The sequence below is a fragment of the Dipodomys merriami genome, unplaced genomic scaffold, assembly GCF_024711535.1.
Source record: "Dipodomys merriami isolate MVZ:Mamm:240054 unplaced genomic scaffold, mDipMer1.0.p SCAF_24, whole genome shotgun sequence".
In the NCBI taxonomy this organism is placed as follows: Eukaryota; Metazoa; Chordata; class Mammalia; order Rodentia; family Heteromyidae; genus Dipodomys; species Dipodomys merriami.
In genome coordinates this window covers 971,072-984,887 of record NW_027203826.1, presented here as the reverse complement: position 1 = coordinate 984,887, position 13,816 = coordinate 971,072, and the positions used below count along the sequence as shown (strand labels likewise).

At 44.4% G+C, this 13,816-nt stretch overlaps 1 protein-coding gene across 3 annotated transcripts in view; it reads right to left on the bottom strand.

Moving 5' to 3' along the window:
- Positions 1 to 13,195, bottom strand: part of Gpr161 (G protein-coupled receptor 161) — a 40,082-nt gene extending 26,887 nt beyond the window's left edge. The window contains exon 1 of one of the 3 annotated variants that reach the window (XM_070034139.1): positions 13,146 to 13,195. The gene's annotated coding sequence lies outside the window, so the exon portion shown is untranslated. Of the gene's footprint in view, positions 1 to 12,787; positions 12,875 to 13,145 lie in introns of those variants that run through there. The other 2 variants (XM_070034138.1, XM_070034137.1) reach the window with 2 other exon arrangements.
- Positions 13,196 to 13,816: the final 621 nt, after the last annotated feature.

Here is a 13,816-nt window from a genome sequence, read left to right as displayed (position 1 = left end):
TTTCCAGAAATGCCTCTTCCTTGATAACTGAGTTTTCTAAATTAGTGGAATTTTACTAGCTTAAAACATTAAAATCTTTATGTTAGGTCTGTAAGCAAAATTTGTGTAAATCTGTTATATAGTTCTCTATATCTTACAACAAAATATACAAATATAATGGTTCAAGATGACTGAATTTTTAAGCTATGTGGAATTTTACTTGAAGCAGACCTTAGCAATGAATTCTAATGCAATTGCTTCCTTTTTGAGAACTCAGAGAACAATGTTAGCTTGCCCACAGTCCCTCAGGGAGGGGGTTATGACAGTGAGCCATCATTCCATGATCTGAAAACTGATGCCTATAAGACTGATAAAGATGGTGTTAGTTCCTTTGCTGCCAACTGTGTCCTGCAGGTCTTATCACTTTTTAATGCTTTTTTTCCAACGTGCTCCAATCTTTAGCTATGTAGAGAGTATCCTCACCTGCACTTACCCTGCCCAGTTCAGCAGTAAGGTGCGAAGTAAGAGCAGTTTGCCAAGGAAGGGCTTCACTGCAAAGGTCTCCATCATGTACTCTGTTGCACAGGAATATTTCCTCGTGTCTGTGGGGGAGGGCTGCTTTTCTCCTCAGACAACAGTGACATGCTCCAAATACACAGGAAAAAGAAAATGAAACAGTCCAGAACTCAACATCTAGCTTTAATATATAAATCATTAAGAGGGAAACTGCTGATTTTATTTTTTCGGTCATGGGGCTTGAACTCTAGAACTGGGTGCTGTTCCTTAGCTCTTCAGCTCAAGGTGAGCACTTGACCACTTGAGCCACAGCACCACTTCCAATTTCCTGGTGGTTAATTGGAGATAAGAGTCTCATAGACTTTCCTGCCAGGGCTTGCTTTGAACCAAGATCCTCAGATCTCAGGCTCCTGAGTAGGTAAGATTATAGGCATGAGCCACCAGAGCCCAGCATAAACTGCTGATTTCAAAAGCAAAGATTGTTGAGTCTCATTGGATCACCAAAATGGTGGGCAAATAAGTTTGGTTTAGACTGAATGTTCCCTTAGGCCAAGTGTGAGAACATGAGATTTCCTGCAGAATATAGGTGTCTATGCAGAAGATACCTGCAGGGTCTGAACAACAAAACAGCACTGCTATTTCTTGACTATTGTGCTTCCCTTTATTTTTTATTTCCTCTACAAACTACCAAACCACACAGATCAGATGCTCTAGGTCAGACATTCCCAAACTGTGGGTGGGAGTTACTGCAAGGGGCCTTCCTAACCAAGCATTGTCTGTAAACCAAATAAATGTTATATATGCTTTTATGGTCAGGAAAATTCAAATTCATTTTTTACATTGTTATTCATTCTCTAGAGCTTTGCTGCGAAGTTTTTTGTGGGGTACTTCCTCCAATTGAAGAGATTCTTTTTTTTTAATTGTGAAAGTACCATACAGAGGGGTTACAGTTACATGAGCAAGATAATGAGTACATTTCTTAACAAGCATTGTTGCCTCCTCCTTTGTTTCCCCTTCCCATCCCTTCTCATACCCCCCCCACCTGATCCTCCCTCCACACCCCCCCTCCCTTGAAGAGATTCTCGAAGAGCCACAGAGGAGCCTAGGAAAGCTTGATCAAGTTCAGAAGGGCTTTTCTGGAACAGTCTACCATGATGAGGCCCTTAGCATTACCATCCCTTACTACCTGTAGTTTTCCTTTTACATTTTATCATTTCAGTAATGTGTTTTTATTTTAGGTAAGGATGTTCTTCCTTCCTGATGGCTTACAGATGCTTCCTTAGTTTCTCCTTTGGTTTCCTAACAGCACTTTGCATGCTGAGAAAATGAAATGTTTTATATTTTCCACACACTTTATTACGGTTTAAGCTTGAAATGTCTCCCCCAAAGGCTCATGCATTAAAAGCTTAGTTCACATATAGAGTTTTGGGAAAAGGATTTGTATTGATCCATCAATGGATTCATCATGCAACAGGTTATTAGGAGGTGGTTGATTGGGGCTGATTAGTGGGTCACTGGGGGAGTGCATTCAAAGTATATACCCTGACCCCAATTTCCCAGTCTCTCCCAGTGTCTGTCTCTCAGTGTCTGTCTGTCTGTCTGTCTGTCTCTGCTTCCTGGACACCAAGAGGTAAGCCGCTTTGCTCCACTATGCCTTCATCACCAGGATGTTCTGCCTTGCCACTGGTCCAGAAACAGTGGAACCAGCTACCATGGATTAAACTTCTGAGATTGTGAGCCAAAATCAATCTTTCCACCATTAAGCTGTAAATCACAGGTATTCTGTAATAACAATGAAAAGCTAACGTGCATGTAACATATGCGAATAATGTGGACCATGGAATCTTCACTGAAGATTTGAATTCCACATGAACTTGGATCTCTTAACCAATCTGATTTAAGCCACAATTTCTCCATAAGGAAAAATAAATAATCAATATACTGTACAAATGATTACAAAGAGAGATAACTGAGGTAACATAGATAAAAGTAGTTAATAAAATGGATATCTCAAGATAATCCCCCAAAAATGTTTAAATAAGTTAAGACATGAGTCAATTTTTCCCTTCCAAATTTTAATTAAAGCCAAAGAGGTTTCATTTGATTACTAAACTGGATGAAATAGAAGAAGAAAGCATACATTGCTAGAAAATGCAGAATGGAAACTTCCCTGACTCCATCAGAGATTCAGGGTTTCAAGATCTCAAGTGCAAGTGCAGAATGATGTCCCGTGCCTATGCCAAGCTGCCTCAGGAACCGCACCGGTACCCAAGCCAGTAAGAAGCATAGGCACTTGAGATCAGCTGAGTGAGAAACAGGGTATTTCAAACTACCTCCATTTGTGACTGTGATAACTGACGTCCCATTTCTTTTGGCTCATGGTCCCTTCTCCACAAGAGCAAATTCCATTGATTTAAGCAGAAAACCTCAAACAATGTCAGCAAAGAAAACGAGGATGGCTGGGGAGCATCTGAAAAGCCTAAACAAAAGACTCTAGATAACAGTCCAATCCAAATACTCCCCCAGGGAGGGGTGATTTTTGCACCTTCGTCAGGGAACATTGGATCTGGCATTCCCCACCTGAGGGACAGCCAAAAGATGCTAATGACATCTAACACCAAGAATATGCTACACATCCTATAAGGCACAGAACAGCTTCCCTGTGACAAAGAAATAGCCAGCCCAGAACGTCCAAAGTAATGGGATCTAAAGACCTTGCTCTGTAGAAACAGTGCTTCTTATTATGTGTGCTTACTAAACGGATCAAAAAGTAATAGTAAGACAATTTCTTCTATAAACACATACTTATGCATGTGCATGTAAGAGACCAAAGACAGGGCTGGGAAGGTGGCTCAGTGGTAGAGCGCTTGCCTTGCATGCTCGAGGCCCTGGGTTCTATTCCTCAGCACCACATAAGCAAAAAGAAAAAAGCCAGAAGTGGCGCTGTGGCTCAAGTGGTAGTGCGCTAGCCTTGAGCTGAAGAGCTGAGGGACAGCGCCAAGGCCCAGAGTTCAGGCCCCACGACCAGACCCCCCCCCCAAAAAAAAAGAGACCAAAGACAGAAGCTATGCTGAGAATAAGACTGAGATGATTACTTCTACCAGAAGATAAGCAATGATTACTAACGGAGTTTTACCCTTATTTTTTACACTCATTACCCTCATATAGTCAAGCAAATTAAGTACATATTGTTAAAACAGACTTTTTAAAAAAAAATTCTCAACTAAGTTTAAATTTTCATTGTATTTAGAGTTTGGCACAAAGTTACATCCCTATAACTATACTCCCAGTTACTTGGGAGGTGGAGATTAGGAGGATTATGATTTGATTACAGTCCGGGCAAAAAGTTAACAAGACCTCATACCAACCAGTAACAGCATGGCTCTGTCATCTGCCAGCCCAACTATGCTGAGAATAAGACTGAGATATTACTTCTATCACAAGATAAGCAAGGAAGATTATGATCTGATAACAGTCCAGGCAAAAAGTTAACAAGACCTTGTACCAACCAGTAACAGCATGGTTCTGACATCTGCTAGCCCAGCTATGTGGGAGGTTGTAGGTAGGAGGCTCTATGTCCAGGCTGGCCTGGATATAAACTCAAGACACTACTTGAAAAGTAGCTGAAGAAAAAGTATAGTGAGTGAGTGAGAGAGAAGGGAGTGGGGGTGTTGGTGGCTCACACCTATAATCCTAGCTACTCAGGAGACTGAGATCTAAGGATCAAGGTTCAAAGCTAGATGGGGCAGGAAAGTCTGTGACACTTTTATCTCCAACTAAACACCAAAAAAGCTGGAAATGGAGCTGTGGCTGAGCACTAGCCTTAAGAAAAAAAAAGCTCAAGGACAACACCCAGGCCCTGAGTTTAAGCCCCAGGACTGGCACATGTGCATGTATGCGTACATGCATGCACACGCACGTGTGTGTGTGCGCACGCACGTGTGTGTGTGCGCGCACACGCGCGCGCACATCTACACACACACACACACAAATCTTGAGTTCAGGAATCTCTACTCTGGGAAGACCGAAAGTCAGGCTCAGTTCCAAGAATATTATTTTTAAATGGATTATGGGTGTATTTGTTCTGAATACATTTTCTCCAATGGCCACACCTATGATACATGCCTTGAGCAACACAAGAAATACCCTGGCTCCTTCCTCATGACAGCCACACTGCCACTGATCTTCAGACATTCCTATATCCTTATCTTCTAGTCACCTTTCTCCTTTTCATTCCTCACTGAGCTATTCAGCAGTCTCTACAACTGAGGCATAACATGAAGCAAGATAAGCCAAAGCCAACATTTAGGAGAGGGAAAATAGGCTGTAAATAATAAATGCATAAAATAATTCCACTATGAAGAAAAATGAAACAGGGTACATATGTCTGTTTTCTGTTGCTATAATTAAATACCTGGGACTGGATGTTGTATAAAGAAAAGAAGTTTGTTTAAAACAGTAGGTTAAAAGTCCACATACCATGAAGCAGGCTCTGCCCATCCCTAGATGGCGCTGGGCAAACACACTTGAGAGGAAACAACTCGCTTGAGGGAACTAACAAGGGCTCCTATGAGAACTATTTAATCCCTCTCAGGGTAATGTCACCAATGACCTACGCACTTCCCATAAAGCCCTACCTTTTAAAAGTCTCATCACACTGGGGAAGCTTCTAACACAAGAACCCTGTGGGTAACAATCCACCTCCAACCCACAGCACAGGGTAAGGGGAGGAGCAATGGGAGGGTGGCTGAGCGTGAATAGTCAGGGAAGGCTCTCCCAGGAAGTGACATTTAGAGACCAGATAATAATGAAAGGAGTTTTAGGACAAAGGAGATCCAGAGGCCAGAATGAATTTGCATGTTTAAATAACAGAAATAGACCTGGGAAGGAATGAGAGAATGGCAGAAAGGTAAATGGAGTTATGGAGGGGCTGAATTACACAGGTCAATGTGCAATATGAATTAACTCTCACAAACAATAAGAAGCCAATATAGAGAGATGAATGATTTATGCTTTAAAAGGGTCATTCCCCCAATGGATGAAGGACAGACTGCAGAAGGCATGCAAGGAGGCAGGAACACCAGTTAGTATATTTCTGCTATAAGCCAAGTAAAAATGAAGGCTTGGATATGGGCTGTGGTTAACCGTGGTGGAAAGATGTGATTGGAAACATTGATCTCTTAAGTATGCCAACATTTTAGAAATAAAACAGAACTTCAAGGTAATTCATTCTTCTGGTATCATTTTGCAAATGGCGAAACCGAAGCCAGAAGAGGTGAAGTTTGTTATTCATAGCCACACACTTAATTGTGGGCAAAATACAAATTTCCAATCTGCCATCACCAGACCTTGTCCTTACTTGCCAATACTAGAGCTTCAATAGGGCATGCAGAAGACAGTTAAGAATATGAACCATACAGGGGCTGGGAAGGTGGCTCAGTGGTAGAGCGCTTGCCTTGCATGCTCGAGGCCCTGGGTTCGATTCCTCAGCACCACATAAGCAAAAAGAAGAAAGCCGGAGGTGGCACTGTGGCTCAAGTGGTAGAGCGCTAGCCTTGAGCTGAAGAGCTGAGGGACAGCACCCAGGCCCAGAGTTCAGGCCCCATGACCGGACCCAAAAAAAAAAAAAAAAAGAATATGAACCATACAGAAGGTTCCTAGCCAGGTTCAAAATGGGACTCTGTTTTGGGCGAAACCACCAGTGACCTGCTAGCCAAATCCAATTGGCCTTCTTTGAGCCCTCTGGAGCATCTAACACATTTGAATGCTTTGATTTCCTTCCTGAAGCTCACTCTTCCCTTGGATTCACTCATCCTGCCCTCTCCTTAGTTCCTTCCCAGTCCTGCTCACCTGCTAATCTTCCTACCCTGTGTTACTAATTCCCAAGATAGCCTTGGAACAATTTATTCCTTATTCTTCCTTCACAGAAGAAATTAACTGCAGTCCCTGCAACATCTCTTCTCTGTGTTATATTAGCTGTTCTTGAGTTTCCCTGGAGATCCATCCTGTTCACACCACCTGGTTTATACAGGCCTGCATGAATATAGACACACAACTCTCCCATCTTAGAGCCTTGACAATCTCCTAAGCCCCAGGGTCAAGTCTGTGCATCTGGTACATGTTTTCTCCTATATGTGACACCCAGGCTCCTCAGATGTGATGTGTACAAAACGGATTTCATCACATCTGCTTAGACCATAAACATCACTGTCCAGTCAGGTGCCGGTAGCTCATGCCTGTAATCCTAGCCACTAAGGAGGCTGAGATCTGAGGATCGTGGTTTAAAGTCAGCCTGGGCAGGAAAAGTGCATGAGACTCTTATCTCCAATTAACCATCAGAAAAATGGAAGTGGCACTGTGGCTCAAAGTGATAGAGCAAAAAGAGTTCAGGGACAAGATCTTGAGTTCAAGCCCCATGACCTAAATCAATCAATCAATCAATCAATCAATCAATCAATCAATCGCTGTCCAATCTCTGATGACAGAAACCTAGGATATCTTATAGCAATTTTGCCAGATAATGCCCATTGGGCTAAGGCCATAAATGATACTTTCTGTGTGACCTTGGGGAATGAATGTATCTAAGTCTTGGCTTTCCATATAGACTCACGAGGATTGAATGAAATGATGTATGGGAAGCAGTAATTGCTTGTCTATTCCATTTTTCTATGGCAGATAACCAGTGTACCACTAGAGTCTCACTCAAAACTCCATCCTTACTTCCATTACCCCTCTCAGAGTCTCACCCTCTTTCCCCAGGATTCCTTCTAGATGTTTCTATCTCATCTTCTTATCTTTCAGCTCGCCCCCATGCCAAGCTGTCTTCCTCACTGTTTCCAGATTGATCTCTTCCTACACAGGCCTGATCAAGCCATGTGATTCCCTACACCCGCAGAATTTATTCATTGACAGATGCCCTCCATATCTGCTATGCCAAACCACTCCCAGCTCTCCAAATACTCATTGCTTCTGTCCACTCCTGGGATTGCACACTGCTCCTCCTGTCGACAACACCATTACTCCTGCTCTGCCTGCCCAGAGATGTATGCATCTTAAGATGAAGTGAAAAAGTCCCTTCAAAAGTCAAAGAATCTGAGGATCCCAGTTCAAAGCCACCCTGGACAAAATAATCCATGAAACTACCAGAAGTGGCACTATGGCTCAAAGTAATAGAGTGCTAGCTAGCCTTGAATGAAAAAGCTCAGGATAGCACTCGGGCCCTGAGTTCAAGCCCCATGATGAACAAAAAAAAAAAAAGTGAAAGGAACCAGTGGTTCACATCTATAATCCTACCTACTGGGTAGGCTGAAATCCGTGGATCACAGTTCAAAGCCAGCCTGGGTAAGAAAATCAGATTCTGAGTTCTACCCCAGTACCAACACACGCATGCAAACACACATACACATGCACACACATAAAAGAAATTATAGATTAGCTAAAGAAGCTTCCAGACAGATGCAAATCCTGCCCCATTTTACATGGAGAAGAGGAAAAAGGAAAACCTGAGAAGAAAAAAAAACCAGTGGTTTAAAATATTTTTAAATATTTTAAGCAAAGGAAAAATAAAGAGGAAATTTAGAAATTTTAGTTTTGAAATAGGAGAGGACTTCCTAAAAGCAAGACAGACAACTTGAAGGCAGGAAAGAAAATGACAGAGGTTTACTTCATAAAAGTGAAATACTTCTGCACAGAGGTATGATAGGCCAACCTGAGAAAAGACCTACAGGCAAATGACATTGCATTTATTAACAAGAGAAGGATTAAAGTCCAGAATTTAGAGAGACCCTCATACATTGGTGAAATTACAAACAACTCAACAGAAAAATTGGCATAGGATTTGGCCAAGCAGTGAGAGAAATTAGAGGAAATGCAAGCTGATTTTTTTAAGGATAAACTTAGAAGAATCTATCAGCATTTAGAATGAATATACATGATACAATGTTCTCAAATAACATTTTAAAGATTTTTAAATGTCATATACAGAAAAGGGCATAGCATAGTTATTTTTAAAATGGAAATAGTGAAAGGTATATATTATTTTGCATATAGGTGCCTGCATTCTCTCTGAAAGAAGACAAAAACTGGCAAAATCAATGTATTCCAAAAAGAAAATAAACGGTTGGGGTATAAAGGTAGGTAGTTACCATTTATGAATTTTGAGTGCTGCACTTTTTGACTATACCTCTCCTCAAACAAGTAAATGTAAATAAAAATTAATTAAAACTCTTGCCAGGTGCTGATGGCTACAGCTTGTAATCCTAGCTACTCAGGAGGCTGAGACGTGAGGATTGCAGTTCAAAGCCAGCCTGGGCAGGAAAGGCCATAAGAATCTTATCTCCAATATACTATTCAGAAAAAGTAAGAAGTATCACTGTTGCTCAAACAGTGGAGTGCTAGCCTCAACAAAAGAAGCTAAAGGACAGCACCCAAGTCCAGAGTTCTAGACCAAGGACCAGAAAAAAAAACACTAAAACTCTTTCTGTACAATCTCTCAGGCCTTAATAAACAAAGACAACTTTGCTTAAATAACTGCTTAAAATATGCTTTATCTTTGGTCCACTCATTCCATTTCCAGGCATAATTTTTATCCAGAAATACTTATGGACACAGATAAATGAAGACACACATATAAATGAAATTGAAAATAAACCCAAAGTCCATCAACAGGGGAATGTGTCAGTCTAACATCATGAAATGTATACTATGCACCTGTTAAAAAGAATGAAGTGGTATCTGTTACCGATGCTGAAAGTCTTTCCAGTTACATTGTTAAATGGAAAAAGTAAATCACAGAGCCCTATTGCATGAATTTGCATACATATTTAAAAAAAGATACTCAATATTTTTAGGCTGGTCATACAGTTAGAAATGTAGGTAATATTATTATGTCTTGTGCTGTAATGTCAATAAACTATGCATCATATATTCACTTATAAATCCAGACTTAGTGGGGCATACACTGACACATTGAAAAAGACCAGAAAGAAATACATGGTCAATGATTAGCTCAGAGGTAGGGAGAGGGAGGGGAGAAGTAGAAGAAGCCTTTATTTCTTTCCCTGAATATTTCTGCATTCAAAAAAAATCTTTTATAATGCTGGGCACTGTAATCCTAGCTACCTAGAAGGCTGAGATCTGAAGATTGTGGTTTGAAGCCAGACTGTGGGGGGGAAAAAAAGTCCATAAGACATGTCTCCAATTAATCACAAACATGTTGGAAATGAAGCTGTGGCTCAAGTAGTAGAGGGCTAGCCTTGAGCAAAACAGGTCACCATCAGCACCCAGGCCCTGAGTTCAAGACCCAGGACTGGCACACACACACACACACACACACACACACACACACACACAAAAGGAAGGAAGGAAGAAAGAAAGGAAGGAAGGAAGGAAGGAAGGAAGGAAGGAAGGAAGGAAAATAATTTATAAGAACTCATATTCATAAAAATTGACTATATTCTAGGCATGCTGTTCATGTACCAAGGTCAGGTATTGTACAGGAAAGCGTTGAGATGCAGGTGGTCCTACTTCAGCTTACATTCTTAGCATAGTTCTTACTCCCCCATGACTTGAGTAAGAAATAAACACAAGGCAAATTACAATTCAAATGTATCTCCATATACATTCCCCTGACAAACTGAAATCTCACTTCTTCATGTTCCCAGAGGTCCACAAACACATTTGCCACTAATGCTATTCTCTCCCCTGCTGAGAATGGAAAATGACCATGGAGATAGATTACAACGTTATAAGCATTTCCTCTTGGGGCAGGACCAGCAGCATAGGTAAAATTAGTGCTGATTGAATGAATGAAATGTTCAATTGCCCCTCTGAACTGCAGGCACCAGAACTGCAGGCACTGTTGATAATTATCTCTAGCTTTGTTGATATTTTTGTTGTTGCTGTTCTTAAAGAAAAACAGCAAGAAGACACTACTTGTCCCCCATCAGTCTCACTTTATTGTACTTCAGAAAGATGGTGTTTCCTAAAGTCTAACTAGCAAACCAGCAGTCTGCAGGCCACAAATAGCTACCCTGCATGTTTAAAAAATGTTTTGAATTAGGTACCACTTTTTAAAAACGAAATGTGCCTTGTGGTACCTATACAGGCCTCCTTTTGAGGGCTACAATCTGTACCCTGCCCAGCCCAAACCTCTTGCCCATCTGCTTCCTGAGCTTACACTTGCTAACTGGCCCTAGAGGTGACAGATATCACAGAACTCTTCTGGCTGACATGTAAGTCAGATCAAGTTCAACACATGTTTCCCCCCAACAGAGTTCACACTTCTCTGCCCACTCAGTATTGCATCTCCTCTCAGAGGACTCCCAGTGCATGGGATACAACACAAGGATATACATTTGGAGACCTAACCCTTTAGGTTCAGTTCCTAAATGCCAAGCAGACTTCTTTCTGAGGAGGTTTCATATCATTCACGATCATGGCAGAGAAGTAGGTCAGGGAGAAGTCCTGAATTATAGGACCCCCATTTAGTGTATCAGCAAGAAAGCACTGCCAAGTCAAAAGGTTGAGCTCAATCTTGACTGCTTACTAAGCCAGCAGAGTACTTCACCTCCCCTGCCTCTCAGATTCCTGGCCCATCTAGAGGGCTAACAATTGCACTTCACAGGGTTGTCTTGTTAATGAATTCAAAAGGTGTATATGAAGCCCCATTTAGTGGAACAGCCCTGTAACCCAAGCTCCCTCCCAGCAGAGACAAAAGGACACTCAGTTCCAAGCCAGCCCAGAAGTTACAGAGACCCTATCTTTAAAACAGAATAAAATCAAAAGGGAGGTCATGGCTAAATCATGGAGTGATTGCCTTGTACACAAGAGGCCCTGTGTTTAATCTCAGTTTGGGAAGAAGGAGGATTAGAACGAGGAAGAGGAGGAGGGGGAGGGGGAGGGGGAGGGGGAGGAGGAGGAGGAGGAGGAGGAAGAGGAGGAGGAGGAGGAGGAGGAAGAGGAGGAGGAGGAGGAGGAGGAGAGTATTGGAGTTTCAACATTTCAGAAGTATAGAATAAGATGGGTGTGGTCTAGGGAAAGAAATGGCAATCCGGAAGAGGTTAGAGTAACATGAAGAGTCCAGTTGGTGTGACCTAAGGCTGTGCCCCCTCTCCTGGAGAGCCTAGAAGGAAGCTATATATGGAGGAAAAAGCATTATATAGGAAAAACACCTATCTGTCGAGTTCATGTAGAGGTCTAGGTCAGTAGAAGAGGCCAGGCTACATCTGGGCCGATACAGGGAGGAGACACAGGAATGTAATGCTTCTGCAGCTTCCAGCACCTGGGACAGGTTCGCTTGATATTATCAGTATCCCCACTAGACAGATGGTGGAACTGAGATCCCTTCCCTCCAAGACCACACACCACCTTCCTCCTTCACAAGCAGAAGGATCAAATGACTTGCAATTGAAAGCACTTTGCAAAAGGAATCAAAGGAACAATGAGGAAAATTAAGAGTCTCCAAGCTGGGCTATCCGGTGATGCCAATGCCCGGCTGCGTGGGGAGGGTGAGCAAACCACTCCCAAGCGCAAATCACCCCAGCGACCTGCAGCCGTTCTCTCCTCACATGCCTTGATCCAAGGATTGTGCGGGGATCAAGAGCTGACTCTAGGGGACTGAGCACTGACCAAGTACTCCCCGACCCTCTAAAAGCAAATCAATTTTCTTTTTTCTGCAGAGCTGTGGGTCAGAGATGCCCACCCACCAGGCCGGAGACTTTTCGGAGCGCGCCTCCCGCCCTTGCTTAGGGCGCCCTGGATCCTGATGAGAAGCAGGCTTTTCACCCGGTCCTCACAGATCCCAGCTCAGGGTCGTGGCCGAGGACCCCACATCCCTATCTCCAAGCAGGTCGTGGAGCCCGTTTGTTCCAGGGGGGCGCGGCCTTCATCAGCTAAGTTGGGCACGCACCGATCAGTGCTGTCCCTTCCCCGGAGGAAGGGGGGGGGGGCTTGCAGGGGGTTTCAGGCAGCTCCAGGGAAAGGGGGACGGCTCCCTCCGGCAAACGGGGAGAAGCTCCACGCCGAGGGAGGGTCGCGCCCCCCAAGATCGCCCTACAGAGGGCTCCAGCTCTGCAAAGCCTGGCGCACCGCAGCCGGGCAGGCAGCCTCCAACCCCCAAGAGGGGCGCGGGGCGGAGAAAATTGTAATGGGGGCAGGGAGGTGTGGACAGAGGGGATGCGGGCTGGCGCCCCAGCCTCCCTCCGGCCCTGCACAATGCAGTCCGCAGGGCTCCATCCCGGGCCAACCCTTCCCGCCTGGGCCGTGTCCCCCATCCCCGGGGCCCGGTGCTCACCCAAGAGCCGCCGCCACGGCAGCTCAGGGCCCGGCCGGGCCGCCTCCCCGACGCCGCTTCCTTCCTCCCCGCCGCGCCCAAGACTGGAGGTTTCGGGTTTCAGCCCCGCCGAGCCCCGCTTCGCTCCTCCCGTCCTGTCCCGCCCGCCCTCCGGCCACCAGCACGCGGAGCCAGGCGGGGCCCGGGCCAAATAACTTTGCCAAGCTCGCGCTCCACCTTCGCGCTCGCTCGCCCGCCCTCCCCAGCGCCCCCAACCGCCTCCCCGCGTCCCGCAGCGCCCTGCCCCGCACGCCCCCCCGGCACGCCCCTTCTTGGCGCGTCCGCCTCCCTGCCCCGCCACTTCTTCGTCGGGTCTAACCGTGGATCCGCCTGGGCCGATGCTCTTTGTCTCGCCTGTCCCCTATTGCCTCGCCCCACTTTTCTCCAGTAAACCTTTGTGGCCTCCCAGCTCCGAGTTCCGGACCCCGGACGCCCCTTTTCCATCTCTCTCTCCATCACACAGGGACTTTCCAGTTTCTTCACACTCTCCTTACCAACACTGCCCAGACATCTCCTTCCCTATGCCCTCCATTCGCTCATCCAGCCAAAGGCTGTGGGCATCTACCTCTGGACCTAGGCTTCATCGCAGTGACTAAAACCTGAAGCCAGCCTTCGAAGGACGCACAGTAATTGGATGTAAATAGATAGACCTTTACAGTTAATTAATTCTACAACTGTCCGTCTCAACCAAAAAAAAAAAAAAACAAAAAAACAAAATAAAACACTAGGAACAATAAAGACCAGGGCCTGCCAGCTTGGAGGATGGAACAGTCCCTTCACATCCTTTCTGTTCCACCTTCCTTCCTTCCTTGGCATTTTTTTCCGAACCTGTCCCCAAACCTCCTACGTATAAAAGTTAAATGTTAACAGCACAACTGCTGCTATTTAAGAAAGGGAAATGAAACAGGGCAGCAAAATGTTCAGGTATGAAGTTATAATGCGGTTAGCTAGACTCCAAACAAAAACCAAAAGCAGAAAAGAACTAGTGCT